At 40.6% G+C, this 24,505-nt stretch overlaps 1 long non-coding RNA gene across 1 annotated transcript; it reads left to right on the top strand.

Annotated features, from left to right (window-relative positions):
- Positions 1-309: 309 nt before the first annotated feature.
- LOC139437969 (uncharacterized) lies at positions 310-2,942 on the top strand. The gene is made up of 2 exons (XR_011647842.1): positions 310-463; positions 2,480-2,942. It is a non-coding gene; the product is annotated as an uncharacterized lncRNA (long non-coding RNA).
- The last annotated feature ends 21,563 nt before the right edge of the window (positions 2,943-24,505 follow it).

Here is a 24,505-nt window from a genome sequence, read left to right as displayed (position 1 = left end):
GAGGGTGCAGCTGGGCTGGGGATGGGACCGTGCCCTCCCGTCTCCTTGCGGGTCCCTGGAGGGCCCACTTGGGACGCAAGGAGCCGCGTCTGCTGGACTGGGGGCCTCCGCCTGCTTGCCCTTGCCCTTGCGCTCCCGGAGGGTTCCAAGCGGGCTGTCCAGAAGAAGAGCAGGCCATGGCAGCGCGGCATCTGAAACCCTCCAGGAGCCGCGGAACAGTAGTGGAAGACTCAGGTGGAATTCACTGCCATGGTATATTAACTCAGTGTGTCCGCAGCAGCATCGTGTCAACGTGCAACGAGTCGGTTTTCAGCGCCTCGGTCACCACGAGCGGGCACCACTCACGGTACTGGCAGGTGCTGTTGTGCAGCGGCACAAATCGAATCCATTCAAGTGGTATCTGGCAAAACTGAGCTGTTCCGCAGCGCTCTGCTGTTTCTTGAGTCAAATGCTGGTTCAAGAGGTGTGTTCCTTCTGTCGAAAATTCGCTTAACTCTAAAGCCTGGGATGTGTGTGTATCAGTAAAAAGGAAAAGGAGAACTAAACAGGCCTTGGGAATACTTTAACCAGGGCGGCCCTAGGAAGACTGGCTTGAAACATAAATGATAATGAGGGGCAAGACTTGTGGAATCTGGGGAACAGTCGGTCATTCCAGGCAGAGGGAAGAGCATCTGTGGTGGCCCTGAGGCCGAGCCCATTGATGTGCGGGTGGCAGAAAGGGAGGACAAAGGCGGTGCAGCTTTCAGAAGGGGAAGGCAGTAGGGAGTGCAGGTGGACAGGCAGGCAGGGGTGGGGGCGTTCTCAGGCCTGGACCAAAGAGCACCCCTCTCAGGAGGCTTCTTGCCTGTATGTCCTTGATTCAGGCAGAGGTTTCAGAGATTTTTCAGTACCATGGCCTTGATGCTAATTAACAAAAGCAATAACCATACACTTACAGTGGCACCCCTAGAAGTAGAGCACCCTAGAAATATGGCACCCCTAGAAGTAGAGCACACCTAGCAGTAGGGAACCCTAGAATTATGGCACCCCTAGAAGTATGACCCAGCAAGCCAGTCTGTGCTCCTCCTACACCTCCTTACACATGGACACAACCATTCTAAGGTCCACAGGATGGAGGAATAGAGTTTGGATTGGAGTGGACTTACTGAAATTTCTATTCATGAACTATTGTGATTAGTAATTGAAGAAAATGTGGCACTGGTGTGGAGAAAGTGGCCATGGTAGCTGCTGGGGGTGGGAGTGGGAGGAAGAAATGTAAATATGGGGGCATTTTCGGGATTTGGAGTTGTCCTGGGTGTTGCTGCAGGGACAGTTACTGGATATTGTATGTCCTCCCATGGCGCACTGGGTGGACTGTGGGAGAGTGTGGGCTATGGTGTGGACCATTGACCATGAGGTGCAGCGGTACTCAGAGTTGTATTCACCAAATGCAATGAATGTCTCATGATGATGGAAGAGATTGTTGTTATGGGGGTTGGAGTAGGGTGAGGGGGGTGAGGGGTATAGTGTGTGACAGGGAGGGACAAGAGAGCTCACAGAAGGCAGAAGTGACACTGGGCTTGGTCTGGGTAGCAAAGAGGGACTGTGGAAGGGTTTCTGAGGCATAGTATGATCCAGAATAGTGCTCAGGCCCAAAGCCATGAAATGCTCAAAGAACTGTAAGTGAGACCACTTCACAGGTTTCCCAGAGATGTGAGAATCCTTTTGGCCTGGCCCCCAGGTGAGCGGAATTCACTTGGGTATATGAACACATCTGAATCGATTGCAGCTCTCTCCTGGTCAATCTTTCATTTGCTTCTATTTGTCTCATTCCTTCTCTGCAAAGAAGCATAAAATTTAAAAGTGAACTTAGAGCTCTAGAACTCATAGAGTTTCAATAACCTATGCTAAAGCTTAAAAAGCCTTAAAAAGTAAAGATAAAGAGATCTAAAATGTTATAGCATGATGGGGTCATGCGATGGTTAATCACCATCCAGTTGGTGCTGAGTCATTGGATGATGCAAGCCCTGGCCTGCCAGTGTGAGGGCATTCTGTAGGTGGCTTTAGACCATTAGGCAGTTGCAGCTATGGCTGATGACATCCACAAACAAGGGCGACTGCCTTCAGCAAGGACGGGAGTCCCATCACCCCAGCAGCTGGAGGTCTTAAAGCAACACCAAGACCCTCAGCAGTGGCAAATCCTTACTCTCCTTCTCCAGCTTCTCCCAAGGAAAGTCATCCCCTGTGCTGTCTCCAATGCATGGCCTGCCCTAGGAAATCTGAACTTGCCTATCCCCAGGGTCACTGAGCCAATTCTACTAACAAATCCCTCCCTATTTAGGTATGGACCCATATCCTGTTGGCTGTTTCTTCAGAGAATCCTAATACTGGTAGAAATGCAGATGTTACTAGCTAATATGTCCTGTGATTACTTTGTGGTGGGTCTTTTTCTAAATGTTTTTATGTGTATTAACTCATTTCATCCTTATTTTCTGATTAGCCATTTGGAAATGAGGCCCAAGGTCATACAATTTGCAAGAGAGATTGAAATCAACCCCACATGCCTGACTCCTGAACACAGATTCTCAGTCCTCTGTTACATTGCTGCTCAGACCAGGTTCAAGTCTCATCTTCACCCGTGGTTCTGTATCCAAGGCAGGCATTGACCATCTGTGAGTTTTGGAGAGGAAACACTGCCCAAGTCCAAGGCCCCTGGAAATCATACAAGCCTGTGTTCAAGTGCTTAGCATAGAGCTCAGCACAGAGTGGGTGAGAAGTAAATGGAAGCTCCTTTTCCTGTCCAAGGCCCCGGAACTAGCCAGAGGTAGAAACCCAGTCTCCAAACTCTGCGGCCCTTTCCACATCTGTCTGCCTTGTCTCACTCTCCCCTCAAGCTTTAACCTGACCGTAATTGGAGAGTGAAGCATCTGTATTTCACTAAATACAATGTAATTCACGCATGATTTACATTTTAGATTTTCCCCCAATCAAACCTGCCCCCTTACAACCCTACCTAAATTTGCTTTACTTCATTGTATATTTAAAAAGAGAATACTCCTGAATATATATATACTTAAAGATTTTATTTTAATTTACCCCTCTCCCCGGTTGTTTGCACTTGCTGTCTGCTCATCTTCTTTTTAGGAGGCACTGGGAACCGAACCTGTGGCCTCCAATGTGGGAGGGAGGCACCTAATTACTCAAACCACCTCTGCTCCATTTCATATGTCTCATTGTGTTTCTTCACTGTGTCTCTTACTGCATCATCTTGTTGCATCAGCTAACTGAGTCATCTTGTTGCATCAGTTCACCAAGTCAGCTAGTCCTGTCAGCTTGCTATTTGGCTCATCATCTTTACGAGGCACTGGGAACTGAACCTGGGATCTACCACAGTGTGGGTACGAGTCCAGCTGCTTAAGACACATCCACTTCCCTATATTTTATTAAAGGATTATTTCTGTATAATTCTACAATTATAAATGTTATAGTAATCCAAAGTGCTGTCATCTGTTTTCCCATTGCTCCTCCTCACCATACATTATATCTGCTAACAATGTACATCAGGAAATGGGAAAAAAAACATTTCTTATATTTGTAGGAGGAGGAAATGAAGGTCTCTAAAAAGCATACTCTTTTCATTTAGCAGATAACTGTTACAAGATGGCAGATTTAAAAATAGTCATTCATTGTATTCATTTATTGTACTTGATCGATTCTGTTTGACATATAAAATCAAGTATCTATGATACTAATATTAAATTGAACTTTAATTTTAAATCAATCACTGACACTTGGTATTCATGGTATAGGGAAAATAAAGGCTCCTTCCATGTCTCTGTAAGATCTAGACAGATCCTTTTCAGATCACCAAATAGTCCATAATTCTGCAAAATGGCTAATTCATAAATAAGGCTCTTTTTATGCTGAGACCCATAAAAACACAACTTCTTTCATGATCTGAGTTCTGAAGTCACTATCCCTTCTTTTCAGCACTGAACCCCGGGGTTTTGAGAAAACAATTTTCTTGATAAATATTTGACAAATTCAAGCCTTGATTTTAGCATCTCAGCCTCATGAAAATGGATCTGTTATGGGAAGAATAAAAAAAAAAGGAACTGGCTAGTATAATCCTTCACAATTGAAATTACCGTGTTGTACTTGTTTGTCTCTAACAACCTGCCCACAAATAATTGCACACACATAAGAATGGAAGCTCCTCGAGGGCAAAGTCACAGTTATCTTACTTGTGTACTCCCAGAGCCCAGAACAATGCTTAGTACATAATAAGAGCTCAATAAATATTAGTTGCTTAAATAAGAGGGATATTTAAAGGATCAAAGATGATTCCTGTCCTCGAAGACACAATCAATACTAGAAGTATGCAACAAGCCAATGCAGAGTGTGTGAAGAAAATCAACATTCCAGCCCTTAGAGGAGGTCAGGGTTTTAGGTTGTGGGGAAAGAAGAGACCTGAGTGGGGTGTTGCTGAATGGACAGAATTTAGTCATGAGGAGATGCTGTCTGGAGGGAGAGGGGGCACCTGGTCAAAGGAACAAGGGGAGAGAGAATGGAGTGGGTTAGGTGGGGGGGAAGAGACCACCAGCTTGAAGACAGGTAACAAGGTGCAGCCTCAGGGGATCCCAAAAGTCAGAGCAGAGGAGGTTCTACTGTATCCCGTGAGTAGGAAAGAAACAAGGTTTCTGATCACAGGCTGGCATGCTGAGGGTTTTCAGAAGATTAGTCTGGGGTGTGCAAGATGAACTGGATAAGAGTAAGCCAGAGAGGAAACCAGGGAGCAGACTAGCACCAATACCTTAGAGAACTTGGGAAATTCATCTACATTCTAGTCACTCATCATCATAATGCCTTATTAAGTAACTTACAAAGGAAACAATAAGGTCTTAGACATTAGGTAGTGATGAAGATACTGGTTTTAGTGAGTCATCCTGTCCATTCTTACACTTACATCAGGGGGAAATTAAAACAGATATTCCAATAATTTAATAACTCTAAAAGCAGAGTTGAGCATATCTTATGAAGAATAGAGGCATATTCTGCTTTTGGAAAACTGAAGATCAGAAAATTCTGTATTTCAAGGGAAGCAGACTTGGCCCAGTGGTTAGTGTATCTGTCTACCACATGGGAAGTCCACGGTTCAAACCCCGGGCCTCCTTGACCCGTGTGGAGCTGGCCCATGCAAAGTACTGATGCACACAATGAGTGCTGTGCCATGCAGGGGTGTTCCCCGCATAGGGGAGCCCCACACGCAAGGAGTGCGCCCCATAAGGAGAGCAACCCAGCATAACAGAAAGTGCAGCCTGCCCAGGAATGGTGCTGCACACACGGAGTGCTGACACAACAGGATGACGCAACCAAAAGAGACACAGATTCCCATGCCCCTGACAACAACAGAAGCAGACAAAGAAGATGCAGCAAATAGACACAGAGAACAGACAACCGGGGTGGGGGTTGGGAGGGGAAAGAAATAAATAAAATAGATAAATCTTAAAAAAAAAAGAAAAATCTGTATTTCAAAAAATAAGCCAAAGATTTATAAAAAATATCAAGTACACTGAAAAGCCTAATTAACAAAGTGGGTACTTCAATTAGAGATATAAGATTCTCAGCCCACTGTCCTAGCAGACTACTTAGGACCCTGGAAAAAGCAAGTATGAATGAGGGATTACTTTGGGGGGTGGAGGGAATGGACCCATACCTGGACAACTTGATAACCAAGTAAATGGAGTTGCCGTTGTTTAATAGCCTCTTTTCCTAGTAAATTTTTGCTGTTAAAACAAACTCTTTTGGGGCCATTAATGCATAGTGCTCCTCTGAAAAAAAAATCAAAGAGAAATGAACTTAGTTTTTATAACAATCCAAAACATTATTTTTTTGGCCAAAATTCACTCAAAATGTGGCTTTTCCTAATGGCCAGTACTCTCACATCAATCATGAATGTGTTACTCTTTAGTCTACTGAAAAAGTACTTGGCTTAATTAATGATGCTGTTTATAAAATATTACAAGGAATTTCCAGAAAACATATTCTGAAATGTAGTTTTAATTTCTGGAATCATCTATTTTTCTCACCTTTTTAAGAAAATGATCCTTTCCTATTCACCTCAACAGGCCTTTTAATATAAAAACTAGAACAATTTCTTTATCTTTTGTGTACATCTTCATCAACTGTAAAAGGTAATACAAATCCTTCTTTATCTAATTTAATTTCAATATCTAGTGAGAGAAGGAAAAAATTCTTCATGTGATACCCTCACAAACACTATCTTCCTTTACTTCTTTGTTCTGTTTTGATTTCTTCCAAACTGTATTTACCAATAGGACAGAAGGCTGCAAAGTAATGACCACAACCAAATGAGGATGTTCACTCACTCAGCTTCAAGAACAAGCCTGTCAGCCTGAAATTAAGGAGGCTTCCTGGGATAAAGCAAGGAGTAGGTCCTCAAATTAACAGGGGAGCAGTAGGAATCACACACTTCCTCCTTCTCCTTACAAATGGGAGCACACTTTCAATTCAGACAGTGAAGAAAATCCTCTAAGCTCAGCAAAATTAGACAACTAAGCAGCTCAACACATCCCTCTCTTCCATGTCTCCTGACAGCTAATGCAGCCCATGACCGTGGCACCCCACAACTGCAACATGTGGCCAAGGGGAGTGGCTGGAGTTCCCTTCCCAGTCCTCTGGTATATGCCATTCCTTCTGTAGAAAGGACCCTGAGAGCAGGAGAGGTGGAACATGTGACCATTTGAAGCCTATCAGAGATGGTTCTCTTTGAGATGATTTTTAATTGATGAAAGGAAGGACTTCGACTCAAAGTCAGCATAGTTCAGCAGCTATTTCTGGGAGGATTTGTGTGCTTATATCTGTGATAATGTGGTAGCCACCAGCTATGGGAGGCTTTGGAGCACTTGAAATGTGATATATGATTAGGGAAATGAATTATAAACTTTACTTATGTTTAATGTAAATTTAAGTAGCCATCTGCACTAGTGGCTACTATACTGGACAGTGCAGGCCTAGACTCTAAGAGCAGCTAAACAGACATGAGCACTTACTGTGTTATTCCCTCATTTATTCCTTCTTACCATAAGTGTTTGAGGTCAATATTCTTCTTAATCACATTTTACAGATGAGGAAGCAAACAGAAAAAGGTTAAAAAGGGTAAATACACTGTGCAAAGACATTCTGCTACTCTGTGGCAAGCTGGATTCAAATACAGTCTATATACTATATTCTACCATCTACACTCTAGAGCCTCATGTGGGGCAGGGAAGATTCCATTTTGCATTCTGTGGCTACTAAGGTCCACCTGTCTCCCAAAGAGATAACAACCACTAAGGTTCTGTAAATAAATCCCCTGTTACTTACCTACTGTATACCAATAGGTTATTAACATTTTGGAAGCAAAGTAGGATCTTGCTCCTAAAAGGTCGATCAATTCAATTACCAGAGATTTATGAAAGTGAAAATCCACAGGGGTCTCCAGGGAATGGTATGGAGTAAAAAATGATTTCATTTGATATTTAGGAACGAGTTTGGGATCCTAAAAATCATATATTCAATTATGAGAGAAAAATAAGATACAAAACCAGAGAATAAAGTGAAGTTAGTGAGTTACCTATGTATAAAAGTTTGATACAAAATTCCTTTAACGAATGATATTTTTCTAGGACTTAGGACTGATATCTTTCTTAACACAGCAATGAAAAATATTCTTGCTATAGTTAAAGTCTAATAGCTCAACATATTCTTAAAATGTGTCTTAAAAGTAGTCACTGAAAAAAGAACAATAAATATCATGACAATGCTGTCAAATTCAAGAAACATCTCTGAAACTCTCAGAATTGCTTTAAGGAGGACACTCAGTTAAAATTTTTAATCCAAGAAGAAATGATAAAACTGACATCTCAATTCAATAAATAAAGGATTGCAATGGAACAACTAGTGCTGGAAAATTAGTTATCTGTCTAGTAAAGAAGAGTTAAACTCCTAACAATCATCAGACTATGAGCATATCTCCTTTTACTGAGTTTTGCTTTATTGCACTTTGCAGATATTGTGTTTGTTTGTTTTTTAAAATAAACTGAGGGTTTGTGGCAATCCTGGGTCAAGCAAGTCTATCAGTTCCAGTTTTCCAACAATGTGTGCTTTCTTCATCTGTGTCACATTTTAATTGAGGTATATACATTTAAAAATAAAAATAATGCTTTTGCATATTTAAAAGGCTACAGTACACGTGCACTGGGAAACCAAAACATGCATGTAACTCACTTTATTATGGTGGCCTGAAACTCGACCAGCCAAATGTCTGAGGTATACCTATATAATAAATCACAGGTGGATTAAAGATCCAATGGGGAAAAACTAGTAAATATTTGCACTAACACATATTTGGTGAAATAATCTTATGCATGATGGAAAAGTCAGGAACCATTAAAAGACAGGTAGATTTGGTCACACAAAACTTAAAAACACAAAGCAATAGAAAGATGAATAAGGGAGCAGGAAGGCAATACCTAAGAAATACAAATGGCCAAAAACATTTGACAAAATGCTCAACTTCATTACTGCTCACTCAAATGCTATTTAAATACATGACAAGACACCCTTTTCCACTGAACTGAGTGGCAAAAGCTAACAGGACTAAAAAAACACAGCTACCTTCACTCACTGCTGGGGAGGTGTGACATCTACCATTCAGAGTCACTACTGACATTACACCAGTGGTCCCACTCTTAACATTCTAGTCTGAAGCTTAAAGGAACATGGGCTGCAGTAGAATGACACACAAGGGTGTTTACTACAGCACTGCTGATAGAGACCAAAGTTGGAAAGAACCTGAAAGATCATAAGCTGGGAAACTGGTGAGTAAGTCCCATAAAATACTGCACCACTTTGAGGAAGAACGTATTTGTTCCACACACATTGGCCTTGAGGAAGGTCTATGTATACTGGACATAATGGTAAATTATATGATATACTGGACATAAAGAGAAAAGAAAATTGGTTTATATATTTGTGTATGTTGGGCATAGAAAGCACAGTTACAAATTTGTTATTTCAGGGAAGGGAGGTGTTTGGGGTTAACTAATTTTAGTGTTTATATGCCTTGGCATTGTTAAAAATGTTTTAAAAGAAAAGAGTAATGACTTTCCACTTCTTTACCTTTTACCAGAATATGATCCTGAGTCAAGTTTGAAGGACAAAGCAGAAGGTGAGGAAGCCTGTTGGGACTATTTCCAATCACACAAAAAAGATGTGCTGTGAAGTTTATGAGAGTGAATCTTTATAGCACAGATACCACCTAAAATAAAGTCTACCAGGGAAGAGTGAAATTTCTGATTTGGTTAAAAAATACACTCAGAAATAATTAGGATTTGTAGAGTTCAGAGATTCAGACTTTTTAATCAAATGGCTATTGTGCGTGCTAAGCCCTTTAAAACCCTTGAAATGAATCAAGGAATATTAAGATTTGTATGCCTTCAACACTTGAAACCATCTAGAAATCTAACACAGCAGGAATTGGTCCTATAGGACAAGACAGAAATGGGGTCAATTTATCAAAGAAAAGGCCAGCTGTTGCACCTAGCTCCAAGTAAATGAAAGTTTTCCCTTTTAATAAAGTTATGGAGACAGGTCAAAAGAGAAAAGACTTAGTTTTCAGAAGGGGCACAAGAAACCTGTTTGCCCTCCTTGAAATAATGCCATACACCTTTTGTTTTTACCTTATAGAAAGGATATTCTACGACTGAGAATAAGTAAAGTTGTGTCAGTTGTGCTAGACTCAGTCTGTCCAGATATGATTCTTCACCTGAAATGAAAACATCCCAATCAGTTATGCTTGAATTTTGGTACATGTAATGAAAAAAATCATGAACATACAGCACTAATTCATTCATTCCAGAAGTGTGATGTATTTTTAAGTGACACTAGAAAGTGAAGTTGTTAGAATTATGCTCTCATGCTTGTTTAACCAATGACATCTCATTTTGACTTCTATGAACCCAAGCTCCTACCTTCTGCCCCTTTGCAAGATTCAGGCAGCTACAGCAGCAGACCCCTGCTAATGGGAGCATCTCAATGATCCCCTACAGGAGCATGAATGGCCCATTGAGGTGCTGATGTCTTCCACCTATGGGAAGCACATCCACCAGCCCATCAAGCCACTGAACCACCACCATGGCTGTGCCAACCACGTGAGGGCTGACTTCTACAGGAAGAACGACATCCCCAGCATCAATTCTCCTGGCTTTGGGCACTTTTCTCCAGTCTGAGGCTCACCCCAGGCTCCAAAGGCCCAGGGTCTCCTTTTACAGGGGGTGGGGAACCTAGGGTCTTATATCCTGGTTCTGCTGACATCTAGAAACTGCAGAGATGCCCCCATCTGGCCTTATGGTGGGGACAATGAAAGACAAGCAGCTTCCGTAAGGGCCCTTGGTCAAGATCCTGGGAGACACCTTTAGGATATAGGCCCATCCAGCAGGTGGACTTTTACATGAGACTATTTCAGATTAAGTGATGCTAGTGACTCATTGACTGCAGGCACCTTCACAACATTAAAAATATCCCCCCACATTAAGTGACTGGGATTTTTGTTCATGGATTCTCTGCATTTGTATTTGGGGAGGGGTGTGCAGTTATTTTCCTAATTGTCACAGAAGCCACTACTACCTGATATTATTTCTAGTGTACCTAAAACAATGCTTGCATTTTACTTTCTTCAAGAGGAAATATCAGGTAAGTTACATTTTAGCACAATTGAACTCTAGATATACTGCAATGCACTTTCTCCCCAATGATCTGAACTGCAAATAATGGAATTTTGTTCACTCGAGGACAAAATCCCTAGGAGGATGGATGGCCCTGGTGTCCAGCATTTTCTGTTGTCACCCTGTAAGTGAGAAGCAGCTGAGGTCATGAGGAAAGCATGGGGCTTGGCATTCACGAGGGTTGGGTAAAATTCTGGCTCTTCCTTTTTCTAGCTCTGAGGTCTAGTGTAAGTCATGTCATCTCTTCGAGCCTACATTCCCCCATCTTTACAGTGGGGGATGCTAACCTCGTCTGTCTGAGTCTGGCTGGTTGACTGTGACACGTACCATAGGCAGCAGGAATTCAGTGTCTCAGGGTTTGGAGGCTAGACATCAAATCAAGGGATTAGCAGCCACATGATCGTGCAGGGGGGCATCCTACTGGTGGCTCAACCTCTGCTCATCACATGGCCATCTGAATCCTGTGGTCTCCACTTCTGCACAGGGGTCCATCTGCCTAGATCCTCTCCTTGTGAGGTCTCCAGTCCTGTAGGATGAAGGTCCTCCTGGCTCAATTTGTTTTTATCTTAAAAGGATCTTAGAGATTCTTCCAAATAGCTCCCACCCACAGCACCAGGGACCAGGATTTGAATGTGTCTTGGGGAATATGAGTCAGCCCCCATCACTAAGTCTGTGAGGGGCTTGGTGTGCTCCCGGAGTTGGTCATGAAACAAGTGGCCCTGTGGTACACCACCCTGCTCAACAATCGTGGTGATGATCACCAACTTTGGGTGGTTTTTATGGCAGTCACTTTTAACCTCATTTGGAAATGTTTACTTTGGATAGAATATGAAAAATTGTTTGAGTGTTAAGATACTATCTATGGGAAACGGACTTTGGCCCAGTGGTTAGGGCGTCCGTCTACCATATGGGAGGTCCGTGGTTCAAACCCCGGTCCTCCTTGAGCCGTGTGGAGCTGGCCATGTGCAGTGCTGATGCGCGCAAGGAGTGCCATGCCACGCAAGGGTGTCCCCCGCGTGGGGGAGCCCCACGCGCAAGGAGTGCGCCCGTGAGGAAAGCCGCCCAGCGTGAAAAGAAAGAGCAGCCTGCCCAGGAATGGCGCCGCCCACACTTCCCGTGCCGCTGATGACAACAGAAGCGACAAAGAAACAAGACGCAGCAAATAGACACCAAGAACAGACAACCAGGGGAGGGGGGAAATTAAATAAATAAATAAATCTTAAAAAAAAAAAAAAAGATACTATCTATATTTTTAATGAAGTAATCCCTTGGAAAAGATAATCCCTCATCTTTTGTGATTAAATTCTCCAGTTTAGTAGTTGAAAGGTAGGAGATTCAGTTGATTTCAAGCCTGATTCCTCAATCATTGGTTTTATTGTTTTGAAGACCAGGTCATTCTCAAAGGACACATGACATTGAATGACTGGTAATTTCAAGGCTGAGTGACTTCTAAATATGTCTTTATTAATTTGAAGCCAGCTTTTTTCACAATATTTGCCTTTTATTTTTTTCAAACAATTAACAATATTTTATTCAGAATGCCTTTGGGTCCATGATATCATATTAGTAATGCCATAAAAGAAAATATATAAAGTTTGGGTTATAGACATTTTTATAAATAACTCTTTCTTCAGTCTAGATTACCAAGAAAAACAATGCATCTGTGGGAGATGCCTTCATCTGAAAGTGACAGCAATAAATTAATTTCAAACTTAAGTTATTTTCATTTAGTTTAAATTAGACCTTTAACCTTTTAGTGCTTACTTTTAATAAGCAGGGTTGGAAATGGGCAAGATTTCAAAAGCTCTCATGTTTGTTAGACAGCTAGGGAAATTAAATGTATTTCTGTAGATGAGACATTTTCAACTTAAATGTGTTAAGTATGCCCATTAGAGCCATATCAAGCAGAAACATATTCTTAGATTAAAATAATTTGTTTTACTTAATCAGATATCCACCATTAGTCAAAAATGATTTTTCTATTGTTAGACATATCTAGAGCAAGGGGAAGTGGAGTGGTTCCTGGCTTTAAGAATTGCACATTGAGTTTGGAAAAAGAATAATATAAAGGATTCAAGACAAAGCCTAGTCATTTCTAAACAGATGCTTTGAAATACTGGAATTTTAAAGGGTGTGGACTTAAAGTGTTTTTGTGTTTTCTAAAGATTTTATTATTTATTTATTTATTCATTTATTTATTTAATTTATCTCTATATTTCTCACCCTCTCATTCTTTGTACTCACTGCCTGCTCTCTATGTCTAGTGTTTTTTTTTTGTTTTTGTTTTTTTTAGGAGGCATCTGGAAGAGAACCCAGGATCTCTCATATCGGTGGGAGGTGTTCAGCCACTTGAGATACATCTACTCCCTGCTTGTAGCATCTTTTGTAGTGTTTCCTCATTGTGTTGTCTCATTGTGTCATTTTGTTGTGTCAACTTGCTGCACCAACACTTTGCATCAGCTCTCTGTCTTGTTAGTTTTCTTTAAGAGACACTGGGAACTGAAGCCAGGACTTCCCAAGTGGTGCCCAACTGCTTGAGCCAATTCTGCTTCCCCTAAAGTGCTTTTAATGAAAGAATACTTCCTACAAAGCTTAAGCGTTTAGAAGAACTTTGAGTATGGGCATTTTTACTCACCTATGGATGTCACTGTTCATTGGCTTGACAGAAGTGAACTCCAAGGCTTCTGATTTGCATTTTTAGTTCATAGAGTTGTTCAGTTGCCTGAAGCTTTGCATAGGTTTTACTCTGTCTTGGAATTCAGGGAAGAGGCAATTTTCCATTCCATTCTTGCCTCAGCCATTGGACAACTGTGAAAATTTGGAGATGTCCCTTATCCTCTCTGCAATTCAGTTTTGTTTTTGCAAAATACAGGGGCTGGTCTAGTGCCTGGACTCTGAGCCACAGGGTCTCAAGATTGACCGTGAATCAGAGTCTTCTGGACAACTGTTAACTAAAACAGCCTGCCCTATCCCTGGAGTTTCTGATTCAGCAGGTCTGGATCTGGGTCTGAGAATTTGCCTTTCTAACAAATTCCCAGGTGAAGCTGTGGCTGCTGGTAGGTGGGTTGGGGGAACCCCACTTAGCCAGGCCCTTGTATGCATAGAGTTTCATCAGGTAGATTCTGATCATAATGCTGATTGCTTTTAAGGCCTATTGGTTAGAAAGACTGCTGATAAAGCCTCAGGAAAGAAAAATCTTCCCTTTGTGTTCTTTTTGCCATAAAACCCAAATTGAGATAATCTCATGGGGGTAGAGGGGAGGGACCATATTTGAGAGGATTTAGCAATCACTAGCTGTGGACATTTCCATGGGCTAGCAAAGGGGACGGCTGTGCTACCTCAGGAAGGTCTCTATGACATGGGCTATGGGTGGGAGGCTCTTTGTCTCTTCAGAGATAACTTAAACTGTCTGACTTGTGGGTGTGAAATGGTAAGAGGCTGCAGTCCTGCCCTTGGTGACAATGGCAACATCTCCAGTCCCAGGAAACAGTTTAACAATGCAAGGTCTATAAACTTTAAGTATTCAGGGGAAATGTAATCCAAATATGCTAAAAGCTTATCTAGAATGTATGAAGTCCATGCTAAAACCTAACCTAGGATGTGGAAGATATATATGCTAATTCAAGCCTATTGAGAACTGAAACAAAGGGACCATTTAATGTTTCCTCCATATAAAAGGGATTCAAAAATCTTGTTCAGGGCTCAGGATTGAAACAGAAAGCTCTTGAGTCCGACCACCATCAATAAACCATTTTTCCTTCTCAAAATCATTCCTGAGTCCTGGCCTCTCTATACACAAATAATTGAACCTCTCTCAAATTCTACAACAATATCATACTATTTTCTGTCTTTTTACCATTTATTTCACCCTTTGTAATAATCTTCATTTCAACACTATTCTCCAAGTCTCTCTCTTTTTTTCCCTTTCAGGATGCAGTAGTCCCTTTTGTATCTCTTGTAAGTCTTTTGGTAACATTCTATTAGTGTTCGTTTTTTTTTCCTGTGAAAACTTTGGACTCACCCTCATTTTTGAAGTTCAGTTTTACCAGATACAAAATTCTTGGCTGATGGATTTTTCTTTTTAAGTACATTAAGTACTTCATACCATTTTCTTCTCTTCTTCATGGTTTCCGATGTGAGGTCAGCACTTAATCTTACTGAGGTTCTATTGCATGTGATGCTTTTCTTTTGCTGCTTTCAGAATTCTTTTTATCTCTTATGTTTGTCATTCTGAATAGCAGGTGTCTCAGAGTAGGTCTATTTGGATTTACTCTACTTCTGGTGCATTGTCCTTCTTGGATTTTTATATTTATATCTTTCATAAGGGTTGGGAAGTTTCCATTTGCTATTCCCTCAAATATTCTTTCTACCCCTTTTCCATTCTCTTCTTCTGGGAAACCAATAGTGTAAATTTGTGTACTTTGCATTGTTTTTTGATTTCTTGAACACTTGTTTCACTTTTTCCACTGTCTTCTCTTTTACTCTCCTGTCTTTTCCAGTTCAGGTGTTCTGTCTTTGAAATCACTAATTCTGTCATTGAACATTGAAAATCTGCATTTATTGTCTCCAATGCATTTTTAAATTCATTGAACTATATCACTCATACATAAACATACATAAACAGTAAGTGTATAGTAGTTGTAAACTTACAAAACATATATAACATCAAACAAACATATATAATATCTCACCCTACCACCAATAACTTATATTATTTTTAAAACTTTTTAACTAATAAAAAGTATTGTCAAAATATTACTACTAAACAATTTTCCCCTAACCAATCCAATTATTATCTTTACATCATTCATATATGACCATACATAAACAATTAAGTGTTTTTAGTATAAGTTGTGAACTTACAAAGCAAACCTGCATAACATCATACAGGAGTCCCATACATCAACCCTCCACCAACAGCTTGCACTGTCATGAGACATTTGTTACAAATTATGAAAGAATATTGTCAAAATCTTACTATTAATCATAGTCCTTATGTTACATTTGTTGTGTTTTCCCCCAACCCACCTCATTATTTTTTAAATATTTTCTATGACAGAAGTTGTAACCTTATAAAAAATCATGCATATGTGCAGAATTCCCAAACAACACCCTCCATCAACACACCACAATGTGGTGTGTGTCATTTGCTACAGATGAAATAATATCAACTGATTGTTACCATGTCCATAGTGTACATTTGGCTCACTTTTTCTGTACTGCCTCAGTACCAACACAGTACATCTTTCACACAGATGCAAGAATATTACATTATTACTACTAACCACAGTCCATAGGTCACTCCAGCTGTGTTTTTCCCATCCTTCTCCATATTCCCAACACCCAGCAGTAGTGATCTACATTTGTTTTACCTAACAAAGGACACTCTTGCATCTGTATCATCAATCACAATTCTCACCCAACTCTTAGTTTACTATGCTACTCAGTTCCTAGATTATTTCCTAGCATTCTGTCAATTGGCATTTTAAGAACTAGACTACCATTTTCAGCCACATCTCCATTTATAAACTAGCTGTTACTCACTGTGTGTTACCATCCACTCTATATATTTCCATACCTTTACAGTAAAGCTAATTAAAAATTCTAGATACATTAAACATCAGTAGTCCACTCAGTCCTTCTCGTATCTCTTCTAAGAATCCACCACCCACCACCAGGTATTGAAGATATTTTCCTAAAATGTCTTCTATAAATTTTATGGTGCTTACTTTTATTTTCAGTTTGTGATATATTTTGAGTTAATTTTTGGATAAGGTATGAGATAGGAGTCCTCTTTCCTATTGTCAGCTATGGATGTCCAATATTTTCAGTGCCATTTGTTGAGTGGATTGTTCTGTCCAAGCTGTGTGACTTTGGCAGGCTAGTAAAAAATCACTTGAACATATATGTGAGTCTGTTTCTGAACCATAAATTTGATTCCATTGGTTTATTGTGTCTGTCTTTAGGCTAGAACCATGCTATTTTTACCACTATATGTAGGTATTATGATTTAAAGTCTGGAGATGAGGGCTTGCTTTTCCTTTTTATGATGTTTCTGGCTATTCAGGACTCCTTACCATCCCAAATAAATTTAATGATTGTGTTTTCAATTTTTTTCTTTAATGCTGGTGGAATTTTTATTAGGATTGCATTAAGTCTATATATCAACTTGAGTAGAATTGACATCTTGATGATATTTAGTCTTCCAATCCATGAGCATGGAATGTTCTCCCAGTTATTTAGGCCATTTTTGAATTGTTTTAACACTGAGTTGCAGTTTTCTGAATACAAGTGCTTTGCAACATTGGTTAGGTTTATTCCTGACTATTGAGTTTTATCTGTTATATTGTATTTTCACCACTCTTTTGACACTATTAGTTACTTTTATTGATATAATCTTCATTTCTATACTTTCTTCCAGGCCCCTCTCTCCTGTCTTTTCTTTTCAGGCTCTAGCACACCCTTTAGTATTTCTGAAAAATCTGGTCTCTTGCTTAGAAATTCTCTCAGTTTCTGTTCATCTGTGAATATTCTAATCTCACCCTCATTTTTGAATGACAGACTTGCTGGATATAAGATTCTTGGCAGGAAGTTTTTCTCTTGTAGTATCTTACATATATCAGACCACTGTCTTCTTGCCTCCATGATTTCTGGTGAGAAATCAGCATATACTCTTATTGGATATCCCTTACATGTTATGTATTTCTTTTCTCTTGTTGCTCTCAGAATTCTCTGTCTTAGGCCCTTGACATTTTGATGAATATGTGTCTCGGTGTTGGTCTATTTGGATATTTTTTGGATGGAAGTACATTGTGCTTCTTGGACAGGGATCTGTCCTTCAATAAGGTTGGGAAATTATCTACCATTTTTTCTTCAAATGTTTCTTCTGCCCCTTTTCCCTTCATTTCTCCTTCTGGGGCACCCATGACTTTTATGTTTGCATGCTTTTGCTGTCATTTCTTTCCCCAAGACCTTGTTCAATTTTTTTCCATTCTTTTCTTCATCTGTTCTTTTATATGTTCACTTTCAGAGGCCATTTCTTCAAGTTCACCAATCCTTTCTTCTGCCTCCTCAAATCTGCTCTTATATGATTCCAATGTTTTTAAAATTTCATTGATTGCACCTTTCATTCCCGTAAGATCTGCTATTTTTCTATGTATGTTTTCAAATTCTTCTTCGTGCTCATCCAGTGTCTTCTTTTTTTATTTTTTATTTTTTGTCTTTATTTTTATATTTTAATATTACATTAAAAAATATGAGGTCCCCATATACCCCCCACTCCCTCCCTCCTCCTCCCCCCATAGCAACAACCTCCTCCATCATCATGAGACATTCATTGCATTTGTTGAACACATCTCTGAGCACCACTGCACCTCATGGTCAATGGTCCACATTATAGCCCACACTCTCACACGTTCAAACCAGGGGGCCATGGGAAGACATACAATGTCCAGTAACTGTCCCTGCATCATCACCCAGGACAACTCCAAGTCCCAAAAACACCTCCAGTGTCTTCTTAATATCCTTAATTTCTTTGGCCATCTCATTGAATTTATTAAGAAGATCTCTTTGAACATCTGTAATTAGTTGTCTCAACTCCTTTATGTCATCTGTAGGCTTATCTTGTTCCTTTAACTGGGTCATAGCTTCCTATTTCTTGGTGTGGATTGTACTATTTTTGTTGGTGTCTTGGCATCTGTCTTACTAGAGAATTTATTCTGGGTGCAGTTTTTCTCTTTAGTTTAGGGCTTCCTATCATTTCTCCCTTGCTGGTTGAGCAGAAGGAGCCAAGCATGTAGTTGGTGCTGTAAGCTATGGAGGCTCAAGCTGCCCTCATTGTGCCAGGGGCCAATGAAGCTTCTTCCAACTTTCTCCTTTGCCAGGGGTAGGGACAGAGTCACAGCTATGTAGAATAACCCAAGTGCAGGCCTAGACTGTAGTTGCCCAGAGAGACTGATGAAGCTTCATAACTTTTTCTCCCCTGCCTGGGACAGGGATGGAGCTGCAGGTGTGGGTAGCAATCTATGCAGTGCAGTTCAAAGATGACTACAGTTGCCCTGGTAGACTTCTGATTTTTCAGTCTTTCACAGCCAAAGTTACCTGCAGTTACCTGTATAGGCTGGTGCAGGGCTCCTCAGGCTTCTCCCTGCCAGAGGCAGGGCTGAAAGCCTAGGTGGGCTGCAGGCTGATCTGCATGAAAGAAACTGGTTCCTGCCAACACTGAGAATTTCAGTCAGCCTGGCTTCCCCTCAGGCTGGAGGTGAAGTCAGAATGATGGCTACTGGCCTCTTTTTGACGTGGGCTGGTTCACACCTCAGCTGTTCCCAGGGTTGTATCTTAGCCAGCTGAGTCTACCAATCAGCAGCCCAAATTGGCAGCCAACTGTCTCCTCCTTCCCCATTTCTGGGAAATGGAGCTTCCAATTCCAGCCACAGAATAGCCTCTGGGGTGGCTCCTGCAGCCAGAGTAGGATAGTCACCAGCCTCCATGGCTTGGCTGGTAATTTCCCAGAGAGGCTGATGCAGGTCTCTGCAGCTTCCTACCTGCTGAATAAGGCACTGGGGCCTAGGCTTGAGCTGTAATATGATCTGGGTGGGAAGAAGCCGGTCCCCACCAGCACTGGGATCCTCAGTCTACCCCGCTTCCCCTCATGCCAGGCGCAGAGTTAAGTTGGTGGCTCCCCACCTCTTTCTGACTTGGACAGTCTCAAACTTTAGCTGTTCTCAGGATTATATCATAGCACACTGAATTTACTCATCAGTAGCTGAAATTCGTGCCCAACTGACTCTTCCTCCCCCATTTTGGGGAAGTGGAGCTTTCAGTTCCAGCCATGGAAGAGCTCCCAAGGTGGCTTGTGCCTTCAGTGGATGATAAGCACCGACCTCCGTGGCATGGAGTACTCTACTTATGAGTCTTCTCTGATGATTCATCTTCAGATTAATCGTCTACTCCTTCAAGGACATTGCAGGAGGCTCTTCTGGCTTCCTGGAGCACCCAAAGAGGTGCTTCAGCTAGCTCCAGAGAGCTCTTTGTGTTTACTAACTGCCCCGTAGCAGGAGCTGATTCTAGGAGCTCCTTACTCTGCCACCATCTTGCTGGTTCCTCTAACATATATTTTATATATATATAAATATTTTAAAGATACATAGATTACACAAAATGTTACATTAAAAAATATGGGAGGTTCCCATATGGCCCACCCCCACATCCCCCACTTTTCCTTCATCAAAAACTTCTTTAATTAATGTGGTGCATTCATTGTATTTGCTGAATACATTTTGGCACACTGCTACACAGCATGAATTATAGTTTATGGTGTGGATTACACTACCCCAGTCCACCTAGTGGGTTATGTCCCTGCAATATCATTCAGGATAACTCCATGTCCCCAAAAAGCCCCATATCACACCTCTTACTCCCTCCCCCTGCCCTCAGTAGCTTCCATGCCCACAATCTCCACATCAGTGACATAATTTTCTTCCATTGCTAGAGTCACAGTAGTTCTATAGTAGAATACCAGCAAGCCCACTAAAATCTGTAATATATTCCTCCATCCTGTGTAACTTGGGATGGAGATGTACACTCCACCTCTAGAATCAAGTGGGGACTTAGATTCCACATGAGTGATGGATGCAATTCTCCTGCTTGCAGTTGTACACATTCTTGGTTGCCTGGTGTGGTGGTTGACCATTATACTTCCCCATCAGCTGATCTGGGTAAGTCCAAGGAAACACAGAGTAGGTGTTCCAACTCTGTCGATGTTCAGGGCCCAGATGACACATGGACCATCCAGAGATTCCAGTCTTCTGAGCATACACAAACTGCAGCATCAGTCACAGGTTCAGTAAAAATGACAGAAGAGGCATGTGTAGAGAGGTCACATCTGAGTCCAACTCCATCACAGTCAGGAGCACAAATTCCAAAGTAAGGCCCACTGCAAGGCAATGAATTCCACAGACATCTGTCATGACTATAGGACCTGTGTGTCTCTGTAGCCCTCAGGAGCACCAGTATATGGGGTTGTATCTACTTTGGCTGTCTTTCAGATCCTACTGAGATGTGCATTAGTGCGTCCCCTCTGATGACCTTCCAACTCATTTTGAAATCTCTTAGCCATATAAATTAATTTGTCTTTACCACTTCACCCTTTGATTTAAGGTCTTTTTCTAGTTGCATCACCAGCAGGTGATTGGTAGCAATCCGTCAGCACTAGGTAGGCTCATCCCCGGGTGTCATGTCCCACTCTGGGGAGAAGGCAGTGCATTTACATGCTGAGTTTGGCTTAGAGAGTGGCCACATTTGAGCAACATGGAGGCTCTGAGGAGGTAACTCTTAGGCACCCTGCAGCTCATGGCCTAGTTTAAATATCAAGCACAGAAGCTCATAAGCATAGTCATCAGTACAAAGGGCCCATCATTGGGCCATTCTTCTTCATGGGTCTTTTCCCTTGCACCTGGGGGATTATGCTCTTCCACTGGGGGATGCAACAGAGCTCCCCAGGATGGGAACTCAGCACTCCCTCAGTTGTCATGTGTAACTCTACTCACTATGACAATATCCAATGAACATCTGAACATATCTATATATCCTATATGCATACCCTGGAGAACTCCCTCCCACCCATATATTCCCTTTCAATGACACCCCTCACCAGTACTCTTCCCCTGTCATAGTGGATCCTCTCTGTAATCCAAAACTTCTTCAAAAATTAAGTCTAATATATTGCCAAATCCAATTAGAAGGATAATGAAACAGTATTGACATGCTTATAGATTAGTCATAGAATTTATAATAATTTAGAAAAACTAAAATAAAGAAATAAATTGGGGTATTAAAAAATGAAAAATATCATAAAACTTTGTTCCTGATGTTCTGTGTTTCATCATTGTAATAGGTGTTGCCCTGCAAGTACAGTGGCAAGGCAATCTCTTCCATTCCTTCTGCAGTATCTACATCATTTTAAAAAATTTTTAATTTTAACTTCTAAAGTTTTAGATCACAATAAAATCACATATACAATTAGGGGACCCCCATATACCCAATATCAAACCCTTTTCCCCCTTCCTCAGCAATGATCTTTTTACATGTGCATGTTGCATTTGCTACAGCTGTTGTACGGATTTTAAAATATAACTATTAACCATGATTCCGTTATGGCTAACATTATGGCTTATATTTTAGACTGTATACTTTTTGGTTACTGTATAGTTTACATTATGTTTTACATTTTTGACTATTCACTTTTATATATTTTTGGTGAAATTTAACAGGGCTTACATCCATTTTTGTAAGATCTTGTGGAACACTTCCATTGTCCTCCAGTAAACCCCACTTCCATCTATTCTATTCCTCTCTCCCACTCCCCTCAGGGCCCACAGCGACAACCAAGCTTCACTGCTTGGAGAACAAGATTCATAGATACTTACAACAATGCTGAGGGCTTGACACTCTAGTCTATCCTCCCCCTTTGGGAACCACGCATGCTCTTGAGAGACACCTTCTCCTCTGTTTGAGAACATCAGGCCTCCCCAGGATGGGCGTACAATACCTTCCCACTCATTGTAAGTATCTCCACCCACTAATAAAACACAATATGACAAGATGAACCCTCACACACTCCCTAGAAGTCTGTCCCAGGTACATCCTGTGCCAAATGTTCCCCATCAAACACCTTAAACAAGTATCCTTTCATTAATATATTTTCTAAAGAGTTTCCTCAACATGTAGTTTTAATCACATACCTGACAATCTCCCATGTTCTCCCCCTCCCCCAACCCTTGTCCTCAACTACATGGGCCAGCTGACCCACCCTCCCATTCCTAACCCCCCAAGCCTTCAAAACCCCACCCAATAGTATACCTATGCCCTCATCTTATCCCTTCACTCCACAAAAACTTACCCACATTTTATCATAGATTTCTCTCATGTAGACATCAGCTCACACACACACACACACACACATTTCCTATAAGCATATCGTCCAGTCTCTAGCTCTCTGAAACAGTCTGATTTGCTTAATTCATGTCAGAGAAGATATGTAGTATTTGTCCTTCAATGTTTGGGTTACTTACTCAACGTAAGGTCCTCAAGGTTCATCCATGTTATCCCATGTGTTAGTACTGTATTCTTTCTTACAGATGAGTAGTATTCTGTTGTATGTATATACTACATTTTGTTTATCCATTCATCTTTTGATGGGCATTTGGGTTGATTCCAACTTTTGGCAAAAGTGAATAATTCCGCTATGAACATTGGTGTGCATCTATCAGTTCATATCCTGGTTTTCAGTTCTTCTGGGGATATACCCAGCAGTAAAATTGCTGGTCATATGGCAAATCTATAGCTAGTTTTTGAGGAACTGCCAAATTGTCATCCAGAAAGGCTGGATTCTTCTACATTTCCACCAACGGTGGATAAGGGTTCCCATTCATCTGCATCCTCTCCAACACTTGCACTTCTCTATTTCTTTAATAGCCTCAAGTCTAATTGGTAAGATGGTATCTCATTGTAGCTTTGCTATGTATTTCCCTAATAGGTAGTGATGTTGAGCATCTTTTCATGTGTCTTTTATCCATTTGTATTTCTTCTTTGGAGAAACATCTGCTCAAATCTCTTGCCCACATTTTGAATGGGTTGTTTGTCTTTTTATTTTTGAGAAATAGGATTTTTTATATATGTTGGATATTAGGATCCTATCAGATATATGGTTACTAAATATTTTCTTCCATTGGGTAAGCTGTCTTTTTACTTTCTTGATAATCTCCTTTGAGGTGCAAAATGCTTTAATTTTGAGGAGGTCCCATTTATCTATTTTTTCTTTTGCTTTTGTGTTTTGGGTGTGAAGTTCATGTAGCAATTTCCTATTACAAGTTCCTGTAGATGCTTCCCTACATTGTCTTCCAAGGTCTTTATGGTCTTGGCTCTTATATTTAGATCTCTCATTTACTTGAGTTGATTTTTGTATAAGGCATGAGTTGGTAATCCTCTCCTTCTTTTGCATATGGATATCCAGTTCTCCAAGGACCATTTGTTTAAGAGGCCATTCTTCCCAGTTTAGTGGGCTTTGTACTTTCTTGAATATCAGATGACTGTATATATGAGGATGTGTGTCTGAACTCTCAATTCAGTTTCATTGGTCAGTGTTTCTATCCTTCTGCCAATACGATGTTGTTTTGACCACTGTAGCTTTATTGTATGATTTAACATCAGGTAATATTGTTCCTCACATTTAATTTTTCGTTTTCAAATGTCTTTGACTGTTTGGGGTCACTTTCCCCTCTAAATAAATTTCATAGTTAGACATTCCAGTTCATTAAAAAATGCTGTGTTGATTTTTATTGGGTTTGCATTAACTGTGTAGATGAGTTTGGATAGGATAGTCATCTTAATGATGTTTATTCTTCCTATTCATGAACAGGGAGTATTCTTCCATTTATTTATGTGTTCTTTGATTTCCTTTAACAATGTTGTGCAGTTTTCTCTAATTTAAGTCCTTTACATGTTTAAATTTATTCCTAGGTATTTCATTTTTTAATTGGTATTGCAAATGGTATTTTTTTCTTGATTTCCTCCTCAGATTGTTTAATATTGGTGTGGAGAAATCCTACTGATTTTTATACATTTGATATTATACCCTGTGACTTTACTGAACACATTTATATGTTCTAGAAGCTTTGTTTTAGATTTCTCATGGCTTCCTATGTAGAGAATCATGTCATCTGCAAAGAGTGAAATTTTAC

The sequence above is a fragment of the Dasypus novemcinctus genome, chromosome 31 (genome assembly GCF_030445035.2).
Source record: "Dasypus novemcinctus isolate mDasNov1 chromosome 31, mDasNov1.1.hap2, whole genome shotgun sequence".
NCBI classification, from domain to species: Eukaryota; Metazoa; Chordata; class Mammalia; order Cingulata; family Dasypodidae; genus Dasypus; species Dasypus novemcinctus.
This window is presented reverse-complemented; position numbering and strand designations above follow the sequence as displayed.